Source organism: Felis catus, chromosome B2 (assembly GCF_018350175.1).
Source record: "Felis catus isolate Fca126 chromosome B2, F.catus_Fca126_mat1.0, whole genome shotgun sequence".
Lineage (NCBI taxonomy): Eukaryota > Metazoa > Chordata > Mammalia > Carnivora > Felidae > Felis > Felis catus.
Window position 1 is genome coordinate 84,283,602 of NC_058372.1, and position 14,993 is coordinate 84,298,594.

Consider the following 14,993-nt stretch of genomic DNA (forward strand, 5'->3'; position numbering starts at 1 on the left):
CTATTCAGAACCCTACCTCCTTACATTTACCTACATTTTCTACCAATATATTTATTCAACAAATCAAAACCTTTTTTTCTAAAATTACTTTCACTGTTCAATAAATTTACACTTGAAAAGTGTTTTCTGTGAATACTAGCTGGTTTGTGTTTAATTTTCTTTTATTATGTTTTATTGGTTTCTTTGTTCATCCCCCCTTTTTTTCAGTTTTCAATTATATCTTTCTCTTTCTTCCTTATGCTGTATCATTTTGAGAAAGTAATCTCTATATATTTCCTTCAAAAATTTTTTTGGAAACAAACCAAAATCTTATTTGGCTTTATTTCTCCTTAGTTTTGAATGCCACTTTTGTTGGACATTTAGTTACTAATTTGTAAAGTTTTCCTTGATGACTTTAAACATATTGTTCTATTGTTTCCTGGCAGAGTTGTTGATGAAATGTCTGGTATTTGTTCTTTTGTAAGGAACTAGAATTCTGTCTATGGAATCGTTTAGGAATTTAATGTTATTCTTGGGACTCTGAAACTTCACCAAAATGTCCTGGCTATGATACTCACTTGCTTAGTACTAGATACGCCATTTTGTTCTGAAATATTCAATTTTAAGAAGTAGTTTTTTATTGTGTATCTGATTTCTTCCTGTTTTTCTTACTTCTATAACTACATTTGATTGATTTTAGAATGCCTGTATCTTATTCTGTATCTCCATGTCTCCTTGCTTCTCTAATTCTTTCCATTTCTTTTCTTTTTTTTTCTTTTAAAATGTGCCTTAATTTGGGCTAAGCTAGAGAAAGCACCAACTAATAGTTGCAGAAGGTTACAAGGAATTTTACGGAGTTGAGTGTGAAAAGATAAGTTGTATTGAATTTCAGCTGTTTTTTTTTTTTGTTTGTTTGTTTGTTTTTGTTTTCTTCTGGACATCCCAAAAGGAGGAGCCAAGAGAAAGAAAAAAACAGTTTTAAAAAGAATAATTAACCAACAAAATGGAAAGATAAAGCAGGAGAGTAACCAGATAGTTGTTTTTCTAAAAAAAAAAAAAGAGAGAGAGAGAGAGAGAGAGAAAGAAAGAGGAAAGAAAGGAAGAAAGAGAAAGAAAGAAAGAAAGAAAGAAAGAAAGAAAGAAAGGAAGGAAGAAAGAAAGAGGAAAGAAAGAAAGAAAGAAAGAAAGAAAGAAAGAAAGAAAGAAAGAAAGAGGAAAGAAAGAAAGAAAGAAAGAAAGAAAGAAAGAAAGAAAGAAAGAAAGAAATGGTAGATCTGAGATGTCCTGGCTTCCAGATGAACTGAGCAACAATGGGAGAAGGGCTATCAAGGAGAATGCCAAAATAAGTCTTCCCAAAGGAGCAAATAAATTATATTAAATATGTTATACTTTAAAATATGTCTTCTTCAATAATTCAGTGCTTTTTTTCTGATTTTGAGTTTTTTAATAGTCTTTTTTAACTGCAATAAATAATTTACCAAAGATAAATTTTGTGCTTTTATTACGTAATTTTCCTCGTTATTTTCTCTATTAGTACAATTAAAAGCCTTATAAAATATGCAAATATATTTACAAAAAAACTGAACCAGCATAATTTAAACATCCTTGTTTTTCAAAATTCCTTCTAAACAGTTTTCAGAAATCTTCAAAGATTGTTTATTTTTTTCTCTCTTCTTCAAGGCTTTTGTATGTGTGCGTTTGTGTTTAGTTGTTTTGGGATGAAAGTTCCCAGGTCTCCCTTGCCTGGAAAATCTCTGGAAGGTGATGAAGCAGAAAGGGTTGAGGGTTTGCAGAGAGAGGATGATCTGATAGTGCATCCAGATCTCAGTGCAAGGCAGGCAAGAGCTGGTGGAGGGCCTTTACTGCCTGGGGCACAGCCTCCACCAGTGGTGGGCACCCAGGAGCCTGCAAGTCTGGGTGAGGCTGGCCTGGCTCTGGGGGCCAATGGCTTCCGAGAGCATGCAGGGAGAAGGGATTCGCCCTGAGACTCAACTCTGCAAAAGTACAGCACTACAACTTCTGGGATTTTAGCAGTAATGCTAACATCTATAGGGGTTTTTTTTTTCTTTAATTTTTTTAAAATCTGCATTCTCCTAATTTTTCCTCTATTTTATAGGTATTTCAAATGCTTTTTAAAAAATTCTGTATACTTATTAGGATTTTAAGAGGGGAAAGAGAAGCATTTACAAACTTTTCACAATTATCTTGCTTATGTCAGTCCCTTTTTTCACCTCCTTGTTTTCTCACACTTCATGGTTAATGTGTTTTAATATTTTTGTTACTATCTCCAAACACCCACCCATTTGTTCACCTTAATGGCTCCATCCAGACATATGATACATAAAACTGTAGGAAAGCGTCATAGACTTGAACAAGGATAATGAAGGCACCTCTCAAAGTATAAAAGAACTATTATTTTACTCTTTTAAAAGCACTGGAGCATTTTCCCCTTTTTGGTTTTTTTTGTGGTTTTTAAACTTCATTTTTCATTACATTTTTCAGACAATCATGCTAAGCTGTCTCAAGAACACCCACGCTTCGGGAAGGAGGTTCTCCTCCATGACCCCTCTGGTTGACATCGAGCTACACATCTGCAATAAAAAGTTTGGTCCTTTGGTCCCCAAATAGCTAAAGGAATAATAGAGATGCTCATTGGCATCTTCCTAGCTGTCCCCTGGGAACCATCCCGGCCACACAGCTTGCCCTAGCCTGCCCCAGCCTGCCCCAGTTTGCCCTAGAGCCCTCAGGCTAGAAAAGCTCTGGGGATCAGTAAGCTGCGTTTCTTCCTGATTCTCAGCCCTTCAGCATCCCCATCTGGTCTCAAGTTATTTTGTTGAGAAGATGCCATTTTTTGTGCTTCCCCCCCCCCAATTTTCTTCATTGTCTTCTTCTTTATGTCATATATATTTTCCCCAAGCACGTGCCCTCTGAATCTCACAGATACTATACTTTCCTTAACGAAATATTAGTTCACTGAGTGTCTGGAGTCCTCAGCTTGATTGATATTGGCTGATACGTCAAAAGTTCTCATTTTCAAATAGAGAGAGAGAGGTTTGTTTTTTAATGTAGCCCATTAAGCATCCTGCCCTGCACGTGTCCTGGTCTTCCCCCCGGGGTGAGGGGAGAGACCTGTAGGTGCACTGGAAGGGCGACTGGCGTCTCTGGGCCGCTTCTGCTGCACTTTGAGCCTCTCATGCCCCCCCTGGAAGACATTCACGGCCTGGCTGACGGTTTGCACGCTGGCTGGGAGGTTGGAGCTCACAGAGCCTTCTCTCTGTTGCTGGGGGATCAATGGAAGTTACTGAGGAAAGGCCTGTCTTATCTGACCATAGTTGGCACAATAGGCCATGGGACCTGAATACTTTTGATTCCAGTAGCCTGCTGCAGGGAGCCTGTGGTGGTGGGCCTCTGTGCTGGGTAGGGGGGTAGGGATACCAGTGGGAAACTGTTTCCACAGTAGCTTGCCCACTGGCCTGTTGGGGAGGCCCATGAAGCCAGTCACCCCAGTAGGGGATGGGGCACTAGGCACGCACAGCTGGTGAAGTGATGCCCGGAGAGGTGCTGCCGCCTGAAGCTGGGGTTACGGTGAGGCCGCCAGGACGTTCATCTTGAGGGCCACCATCTGTTGCATCTGAGCAGCAGTGAAGGCAGCCATGGGGTTCAGGTGGCCATCCGGCACAAATGACGCCATCAGTGCCTCTTGCTGCTGTATCAGTGCTGGTGTGTGGGTGCTGGGAACCCCAAATGGGATGGCCATGAGGTTGAACATGCCCACCTGGCCAGTTATCTGCTGCGTTTTTAGCATCATGTACTCTTGTCAGTGTGGCAAGATTGACCACCAGACTGGATGAGGCTCCTAGAATAGTCTAGCTCTTTATTTCATTTTTTTTTTTTGTATGTGTTTTTAACACTAAGAAAATTCTCTGGGACCTTCCTCCATTTGATTGATTTGATCTCTGGTACTGGCCATTTTTCTCTTCTGCCTGTTAGTTAAAATAGTTTTAATTTTACTTTGCCAAATTTATTTGCAGCTTATAGGAAATCAAATTCTTTTTTATAAGAGAAATATTATCCTAACCACTCTGATGAAATTATTTATACTTACATAAAGTCTTTGTCTTTCTTATTAATTCTGTCACTTCAGCTGTTAATTCTGGAACTTAAATTAATGTTCTAATTTTTTTCTGAACCTTATTCTTTTCTCCAGATTTTCAAAAAGATGGTCTTTGAGGAATTGCCTTCCGCCCCTATTCACACTTTCTGTGTTTCTCTGTGTATTTTAAGGAGAGGGGAATGGTATTTCTTAGAGTTCCTGGCCAGCTTGTTTCAGGCTGGGCTCTACCAATGGTTGGAGGAGGAGAAGGCGGGTTGATATCAGCATTAATACAGCAGTAGCTAACACCAATTCAAGAGCAAGCCTCTTTTCCACTGTAGTCAGAGTCGGCTCCTTGTCTTCCTTGGTGGTCTTGTTAATCCCACCTGGAACTTTTTGCGGGGTTCATACTTTACCTTGGGTGGTTCCTTCCCCATGTTGCCTATCAATGGTGGGGCCGTTTATCAAGGTCTAGGTACAGCTCTGCTACCTCTCCTTTCATTGTGGGTTCCAGGAAATAAGCCCCTCCCTTTTGTGCCTCAGACCTGCAGATCATAGCTCTTTCCTGTAGTTACTAACATCCGAGTGACCTCACTATTTCCCTTTTGCTCTCATAGGCCTTCCAATACCCATGTAACCAATTCTCTGTATCAAATTTTCTGTGAAATACCTTAAATGGTTTCTGTTTTCCTTATTGGCCTTTGAATATGTTCTTCTTATTTGTCTTTGGAAACTTATTATATAGAGTTGCCAGATAAAATAGAAGATACAATATTTAGTATATACTTATAGTGAGAAATTAGTCATTGCCTATCTGAAATGTAAATTGAACTGAATGTCCTAAATATTTATTTCTTAATTCTGATAGCACTATGATTATATTCTTTACCAACCTGCTCCTTTGGTTATGGTACATTCTGGTTTGGAATATGCCACTGAGAGAGATATGCTGTTGATGGTCTTCTGTAGGAGATTTCTCACCTTGAGGGATGTATCCACCTGAAGCATCGTTATCCCTATCCAGTTCTACTGCCAGCACTCATTGCCTTAGACTAGGAACAAGTGAAGATGCTGCTGCAAAACAGCACACTTTGGGTTTAGGGAGCCATACTGTGTTGGAATTCATCATATGAAGTCATTAATGTTAACTGACAGTTTTCTTAAAATAATCCATGTGGGTTTGTCTTGAGTAATTTTTTATTTGAAGATTTATAGTCTATTTTTCTTCCATTCAATTGAGCTAAATGTGTGCATCTGTTTATTAGATAATTCCTATGTGAAAATATTAAAACATTTAACTTACTGATCTCTAAATAAAGTAGGTCACATATGCCTGCTACCTTTTCCTGTAATGCTGTTGAAGGTAACTACTTAAATTTCCATTTTTCTTTTTAATTAAGAGAAACAAATGAAAGATAAACACACAGCTTGTGATTAATGTGGGACCTTGAATTTAATCAGTCATGAAAGGAATTTTTGGACTTCATGTGCAAGATATAATGGCACATTATAACAGATTATAACATTATAACAGATATAATGGCACATCTACTCAGAATCAGGAAGCAGATTTAATTAGACAATTAGTATTTTCTATCTCAGTTCCCATTTTGATTGTCTTCCCTATTACTCTGGATTTCAAAAGATTTCATTCATGATATGCCAACATTTAGTTAAATCCTTTCCTTACTCCATGGATTAAACTTCCTTGGAGTCAGTTTAAACTAAATACCTGATTCTGCTAAAACAAGGTTACATATCATTTCATTTTTATAATATCTTTATATGTGTTTTCTACATGTGGCAAGATATACGAACAGTCAGTCAGGATACTTTGGTAGTACAAGTCAAAGTTGTAGGAACAGTTTATTTTGATACAGAGAAGGAAAGATGGAAAACATCTTTGTAAATATCAGATCAAGTCCATTAAAAATAACTTTAAATGAATAAAGAAAAATAAGAGTCTGGTTTTTATTAATTCTTTTTTTCATAACTTACAGAAAAATCTAAGAGAATAATTCCTCCACTGTCCTATTTATACTCATGTTCAAAGGGAGTTATTGTCCAACTTAAATTAGTGAATGTATAAAATCAATGTACAGAAATCAGTTGCATTTCTGTACACCAATAATGAAGCAACAGAAAGAGAAATCAAGGAATTGATCCCATTTATAATTGCAACCAAACCATAAAATACCTAGGAATAAACCTAACCAAAGAGGTGAAAAATCTGCATGCTGAAAACTATTATGAAAGATTATGAAAGAAATTAAAGAAGACACAAATAAATGGAAAAAACATTCCATGCTCAAGCATTGGAAGAATAAATATTGTTAAAATGTTGATACAGAGCAACTTACACATTCAATGCAACCCAGTCAAAATAACACTAGCATTCTTCACAGAGCTATAACAAACAATACAAAAATGTGTATGGAACCACAAAAGACCCCAGATAGCTGAAGCAATGTTGAAAAAGAAAAAATTAAAAAAAGGTGAAGGCATCACAATTCCAGACTTCAAGCTGTATTATACAAAGCTGTAATCATCAAGACAGTATGGTACTGGCACAAAAACACACACATAGATCAGTGAAACAGAATAGAGAACCCAGAATTGGACCCACAAACATTTGGCCAACTAATCTTTGACAAAGCAGGAAAGAATATCCAGTGGAAAAATGACAGTCTCTTCCACAAATGGTATTGGGAAAACTAGACGGCAAGTGTGGAAGAATGAAACTGGACCACTTTCTTACACCATACACAAAAATAAATTCAAAATGGATGAAAGACCTAAATGTTGAGACAGGAAACCATCAAAACCCTAGAGAAAAAAACATGCAGCAACCTCTTTGACCTCTGCCACAGCAACTTCTTACTAGACATGTCCTGAGAGGCAAAGGAAACAAAAGCAAAAATGAACTATTGGGACCTCATCAAGATAAAAACCTTCTGCACAATGAAAGAAATCATCACCAAAACTAAAAGGCAACCAGCAGAATGGAAGAAGATATTTTCAAATGACATATTGCATAAAGGGTTGGTATTTAAAATCTATAAATAACTTATCAAATTCAACACCAGAAAACAAATAATCCTGTGATGAAATGGGCAAAAGACATGAACAGACAGTCTTCTCCAAAGAAGACATCCAGATGGCAAACCGACACATGAAAAAATGATCAACGTCACTCATCATCAGGGAAATACAAATCAAAACCACAATGAGATACCACCTCACACCTGTCAGAATAGCTAACATTAACAACTCAGGAAACAACAGATGTTGGCGAGTATGCAGAGAAAGGGGAACACTTTTGAACTGTTGGTGTGAATGCAAACTGGTGCAGCCAGTCCAGAAAACAGTATGGAGGTTCCTCAAAAAATTCAAAATAAAGCTACCTTATGACCCAGCAATTGTACTACTAGGTATTTATCCATAGGATACAAAAATGCTGATTGGAAGGGGCACTTGCACCCCAATGTTTATAGCAGCACTATTGACAATAGCCAAAGTATGGAAAGAGCCCAAATGTCCATCGACAGATGAATGGATAAAGAAAATATGGTGTATGTATATACAATGGAATATTACTCAGAGATTGAAAAGAACGAAATCTTGCCATTTACAACAACATGGATGGAACTAGAATGGATTATGCTAAGTGAAATAGATCAGTCAGAGAAAGACAAATATCATGATTTCACTCATATGTGGAATTTAAGAAACAAAACAGATGAACATAGTGGAAGGGAAGGAACAATAAGATAAAAACAGAGGGACCATAAGAGACTTAAATACAGAGAACAAACTTAGGGTTGCTGGAGGGGTGTTGGGTAGGGAATGCACTAAACAGGTTATGGACATTAAGGAGGGCACTTTTTGGGATGAGCACTGGGTGTTATATGTAAGTGATGAATCACTAAATTCTGCTCCTGAAACCATTATTGCACTATATATTAACTAACTTGGATTTAAATTAAAAAAAAGTGAATGTATAGGAAACTAAATTATAAAAGAATGAATGCTAAACAATGAATGTTAACTACAGTTTATTGGAAAAAACTATATGTCTGATTTCTGTTCTATACAATCTATTACATGTTATATGCTATATTTTGTATCTAATTATTTCTAACAAATAAATTCATTTTATTTCTTGTTTACAGAGACATGGATGACTAAGACTCTATGAACAAAACCAAAAAAAATGTTCAAAGATGATAAATAATTCTGATACCTTTTCAGAAAGCATACTCTAAAACGGAAACAAATGTGTAGGATAAGCATCCGAGGAAAGAAAGAAAGAATAGGCAAGAGGAAAAGTTAGACTGAAATACAGTCTTAAAGGGATCTGCTGAAGCCAAATAAATAACAGAGTCTGGGAGATCTCCTCAGAAGCATTCTACTTGATGGTGAGGGGGCTGGGCCTACATAATCCTGTATCCACCAGTGATATGCATTGAAGGACCAAGACCAGGAGTGAAATGATCCTCTCCGGCTGAGGACAATTTTCTAAGATGGCTAATAGCTGGAAGCACTTACACCAGCAAGGACTATATCTTTCAGTCCTGAAGGAAGTTCTGAACAGCAAATCACAGACAGCATCCACTAAAATGTCATAAAGGCCTTATTTGGCAAACCAACAAACATTGTGGTTACCAATTGGATAGACAATGGTGATCAAATGGAGTGAGTGACAGAAATAGGTGGAGGGGCACCTGGCTGGCTCAGTCAAAGGGGCATGTGACTCTTGATCACAAGTCATGAGTTGGAGCCCCATGTTGGGTGTAGAGATTACTTAAAAATAAATAAATAAACTTAAAAAAAAGAATAAAAGAAGAAAAATTGAAATTTCATCATGAATGAGGTAGAGAAAAAAGAAAAGCGTGAGAAAAGTGTTACACTTCTGAAAACCTAGTATATTCTACTGCATTCTGGTTGAGCTCATAATAACTGGAGCGGGGGACATGGTTAAAGTTATATAACTCTATTTATGAGGTAAGTTATTGGAATTGTTAATTAGGACATTTTATAGAAGTTAAAAAAAAAAACTTCAATGTGCGCTTGGGTGGCTCAGTTGGCTAAGCATCCTACTCAGGCTCAGGTCATGATCTCACATTTCATGAGTCTGAGCCTCGCACTGGGCTCTACATTGACAATGCTGAGTCTGCCTGGGATTCTCTCTCTCTTTCTCTCTGTCCCTCCCCCAATTGCTCTCTAAATTAATTAATTAATTAATTAATTTAAAAAAAACTTAATGAAGTCAAATTCTTTGCACCTCTGATCTGTAGTTATGGGATTAGACCAATAAGAAAGCCAAACAAATAGACTTGAATACGAATATCCATTTACTAAATGTTTGATAGTGTCTAGCAGGTTCACGAATTACTTGTTGTGATAAGTCTTTCTGAAGATATAGGAGATAATTACACAGGGGCTCTGTCTTTGAGAAGTTCCAACATACACACCTAGTTTTAAGGTCAGTGTTCACTTAGCCCTCCATGTGGACATTGATATTTCCCTTTCAAACACTGAAAATATATAAACCTTTATATTTAATTAGATTTCATTGTAGATCTATTTGGTCTCTTATCCTCGTCCTCCTCTAGGAAAGAACAGAACACACAAAGCATGTTGCCTAAAATTAGCTTATATTTCTCTGAACCTCACTAGAGAACTATCTTGTTATTTTATAGGTCGACCCTTCAAATAGTAAGATTTTTTTGAAACATCAAAAGTTCAATTGCTGAACTAGGTCCAAATAATTCTGATACTAGTAGAATTAAAAAGAAATTATTGTCATATACAACTATTTCTTCTAAGTTAAAAAATATCCATTTGGAAATATAGTTCACCTCGTTTAATTATCTTACATAAATGAGATACAGGAATTAAGGTTACACAGTAAATTAATTGAAGAAAGAAGACCAGAATGCAATTTGGTGGATATACATAAGCAGTGTGTAATAGATGTTCAATAAATGTTAAAAAAGTATGTTCCTCAGTCATAAGCTATAACGTGTTTCCATTAAGCAATGTGGAGTAGGCTAATATGGAACATTTTTCTCACCTTATACCTCAAACATGTCATCTGTAACTTGGAAGAGAGAATAGTTTTATTATTGATGGGTAGAAAATAAAAATTTAATTAGATATTTCAAAACATAATATGAATTTAGAATAATATGAATTTTATGTGGTTTATAAAATAATATACTTTATTATCAACTGTATATTTTCTAGGGTTTACAGATTTTTCCAGGACAGTTAAGTAGCCTGAACTAGTAATGTATCCCATTTACAAATAAAACTTTTCCAAAATCTGTTTTTAAGGTATTCTTTGGGACTATCTTTACTTATTTGAAGATCAGTCAGAGGCATAAACTATTGATGGTTCCTAAATTCACATTTTAGAAAGAGAGATGGGGCCTACAGCAATCACACAGAGTTACTAGCTAAATAAAAAAGAGTCTTTTGCAGTTCTATATTGGACTGTTAACCAACAAGGTGAGGGGCTATGATATCCTCTGTGTTTTGCTCTTTGGTTATTACAGTTAGGTATAGCACAGAAACATCAAACCCTATGCTAATTCTCTTCAAAGTGTACCTTTACAGTATATGTAATATTGTAATAAGTCCCTAGAAAAGGCTAAAGGAAGAAATTTCATATATATACGAAGTTATATTTGGCTTTCGGAACATTAATAAAGGTCTCATTTTAGGGCACCTGGGTGGCTTAGTCAGTTAAGCGTCCACTTCAGCTTAGGTCATGGCCTCACAGTTCGTGGATTAGAGCCCTGCATCAGGCTCTGTGCTGACAGCTCAGAGCCTGGAGCCTGCTTCAGATTCTGTGTCTCCCTTTCTTTCTCCCCTTCCCCCACTCACGCTCTGTGTCTCTCTCTCTCTCTCTCTCAAAAATAAATAAACATTAAAAAAATAAAGGTCTCATTTCTTATAAAATAGTGCACAATGTAACAAATCCATCAAATGATTTGTATGTTTACTAATTACCTTTAAAAAAACTACAGAAATTTAAAAATTTCTAATAAAGAACAAGTATAAATACATTAATAAGAAACAGAAAAGGGCCATCATTATTCTATGAATAAATTTAAGATGGCTTTATTTTTATATCACTTATGGTATGCTAATACTGTGAGTGTATTTATCTAGGTTTGAATAAAATATAATTATTTACTTTTCTTAAAGAGTATCACTGTAAAAGAGAATAAACATTAAACACATGTCGCTAGCCATACAGAGGGATCCTCACTTTTAGCTTTACAGGAAGGGAATATTAAAATTCTAAATTTTGGAATAAATTTTCTCTAGTGTAATTTGATATTGAAGAATAAGTTAATATATCTTTCTTGAGTTTGTTTATAGGGGGTTTGTAATGTCTATTGATAAACTGACTTTGCAAACATTCAAGCTTGCCAATTTGGCTTTCTCTTACTTTTTGGGCTCCTGTACAAGATTATTTAGTAATTTTTGTTTTAGTTTGTTTTTTTAATCTAGAACAATTTCGTTTTCCCTTCCAACAGTACCTAAGTCCGTGGGCCAGAGTATTTTCAATGTTGTTGTTACGTGAGATTGAGACAAAAATAATTTCTCATACTTTTTGGTCCTGTGATTGTTAATGAATTCTAATTTCCAAAGGCCTTTGATGGTCTATCCTATTAAAAAAAAAGGAAAGAAAGGAAAAAGCCCTGTTAGAGTTATGTTTAAGGAAGCATCACAGCAGGGCTGAGTTAAAACAGTGAGATCTGATTGTCCATTTACTGTCCTAGGGAGCAAAGTACACTTAATTGATCTTTTCTTTAGTTTCCTCATATGTAAGTGGTACAACTTCTTGTCTGAAAAAGATGCTGTAAGAATTATTGAGAAATTCCATTTAAGACACTTAGCTCTATGTCTGACAACTGGTAGGCATTTAAAAATGCTTGTTGTATTACTGTTGTCATTGCTCTGTTAAAAATATTCCTGACAATAGTTCAATTCCTCTCATGAAAAAAGTAAATGACCAGGAAAAACTTCTGAATACAGATCTGAAAAGAAGATGCAAAAATTGACCCAATATATTTTCATATGGCAAAATGTATTTTATACTTGACACCAATGCGAGTGCAAGCATTCTAATTACCAAGTCCATTGTACCCTTTGACATTTCAAAAATAAAAGCTTATAGACAATTACAGATTAGCTGATAATCCTTTAAAAGGAAACTTTGGCTCTTTTGCCCTTCTCAGTCTCCATTATAGATTGTTTAGAGGATTGGATGAAGCCATGAGGATAAACAAATTATAGAAAATCTATATTAATATACAAATTCCTATAGTAAAACCTGAGTGATTATCAAACTGTTTAGACAATTTTCATGAGTTATCACTGGGCACAAAAAATGTGCTAGTTCTATCAGAATTCTTTTAGGTGGCAGACTGTCACCTTTTTAGGTGATCTCTTTTCAGGGAAAAAAAATGCAACCAAAAGATTTGAGCATTGGGCGTTTCTCAGAAAGGCCTTCTGAATCTCTTGCCTTCTGTTTTCTCTAAACACATGAAAGAACTTAAAAAGTACATAGTGACTTAAAATATCACATTACAAGGAAATAAATTAAATATTTATATTTCTCTTCTTAAAATGCATGCCTTGGTCCTAATACACATAACACGTGTATGCGCGCGTGCGCGCGTGCGCGCGCGCACACACACGCACACGCACACACACACACACACACACACACACACACACACACACATACACACACACACACACACACACACACCAGAAAAGCCAAGATAAACTTTCTGTCTGAATTAAACTCTGTAAGAGAAGAATCTTAAGAACAGTATGTCTGGAGTTGTATAACTAGGTCCCTTATTTTTTGTTGAGAAAAGCTTATTATAGATCATCAGAGGTTTGGGTCCTAGATCAGAATACTGGTAAATATGAGAGACACTAACAATTTATCTGAAGAGATAACACAAGGAATCTTATTTTAATCACTAGCAAGCAGTATCAGCTATTCTTTGAGTAATAACTTCTCCCCAGATTTCACATGTAAAATCAAATTTCATTTTCATCCTTAACTGTACTTCTATCTCCTATCTATGCTAAAGAGTGCTTTCTGCTCTGTAATTTTTGGTCATATTGGCTTCAATCACTATACAATTTTGTCTGCAATATTCGGTCTGAATCTTTTATTCTATTGCAAATTAAACTTAGATTTCATGAACATCATAGTATGCATTTTCCTCTTCAAAGCACCTGTGAGCTCACATGTGCACATATACCCATGTGTGGTTCTATGTGTGTGTGTGTGTGTGTGTGTGTGTGTGTGTTCACTGTAGCAGTGTCAGTTTAAAAGCATGATTTCTTGAAAACAATGCACATGCACAAAGCCCAGGCAAAAAATAGGGAGGAAGAAAAAGATGATGCATTGATTAATGATATAAAAGTCTTTAAAACATGGCTTCATCACTGACAGAAATAAGGAAGTGGCAATGTCAGTTTTTAAATGAATTTGAGGCATTTGATACTATGGGTGTTGAGGTTGAATTGACTAAGATATTGGCAACGAAATAGTGTTTCCCCTCTTAGTTCCCTTTATTTCTAGGTTTGATCAACTTGGCATTTCTTTATGCATCTACACAATATAGATTCTATGCTCACAGAATAATAGACAGATACTCTTTAATAAACAATTTGAGTGAATAATTTTGACAGACTGTCATAATACAAGATACTGTCCTACATTATGGTAAACATTTGGCTGCTACACACAATTATTAGCGTTTTCTATTTATTAGAGTTCTCTATTTAAAAAAGCACCACCTCTTTTCTATAAACTTATTTAAAACCCAGTCATTACTACCTAATGAAAAATAACCTTTTCTGGTGATTTAGTAAAGTGGAAATGAGCCACTTTGCATTCGCAGTGGATATGGATGATTTCTTACAGTATTTTATACTATTATGTATACTATCCCTTTACCTGGAAATGCACCATTTAGCCAGTCACTCCAATACTTTGTGCATTTTAGTTTATTAATGGTACAGATATTTTTGGTTTATCCTAGAAACCTGCTTTACACGCTTCCACTTTGCTCTGTTCCCCTGAAAGCTGATCTTTATGAATTGCATCAAATGAATTTCCTTGCTCTCTGACCTCTAATTGGTTTGGCCAATGGAACTACTAGTGAACTACTAATAGTCAATGGAACTATTAGTGGTTGATTAGAAAGACAAGACGTTTATAAAGCTACATCCTTCACTGCCTGGTTGTAAGCTGATCATGGTGGAGACCTTAATTCAAAGGCTCAGCAGACCTCTCCTATAGTTGTAGGTGTGACAGAGTTCTGGTATCAGCTTTCCACTTGAACCTCACCAATATGGGGGGGGGGTAACAGCTTTCTGCTAAAACCATCCCTTGTTGGTTTTTCTTAACCCTGCCAATACCTTTGTAAAACAAAACAAAACAAAGCAAAACAAAACATCTTAGTATCAATCTCTCTTGAATCACCCCTTTTGAACGTGCCATGTGTTTCCTATCAGGAGCTTGAATGATAACCACACTGGGTTAATTATATTTCTCTCTAAAACTTTTGCTCCAAGTCCCCTTTTTACAAAAACTTGAAGACTGATTTTAGAGCACCTGAGTTTTATATTTCAGATTCTCAGGTGTGGGCTTCCTATTGGAGGTGTCAAAAATGAAGTCTTTTCTACATGATTTCAGGTTACTGCAGAAACAGGAGGAACAATGGATATGAAACAGCAATTTTAAGATTGAAAAATGAGGTTAGAAAAAAATACATTTTGATAATTTCTGTATAATTTAAAAGATAAAAACATTTAATGCTATTATTCTGATCATTATTTAATGTGGCCTTACATAGAAGCTTTTAAAGGACTGTGA

General features: G+C 35.9%; 1 pseudogene; it reads right to left on the bottom strand.

Moving 5' to 3' along the window:
- Positions 1-1,179: 1,179 nt before the first annotated feature.
- On the bottom strand, positions 1,180-4,509 carry LOC102901913 (annotated as a pseudogene).
- Positions 4,510-14,993: the final 10,484 nt, after the last annotated feature.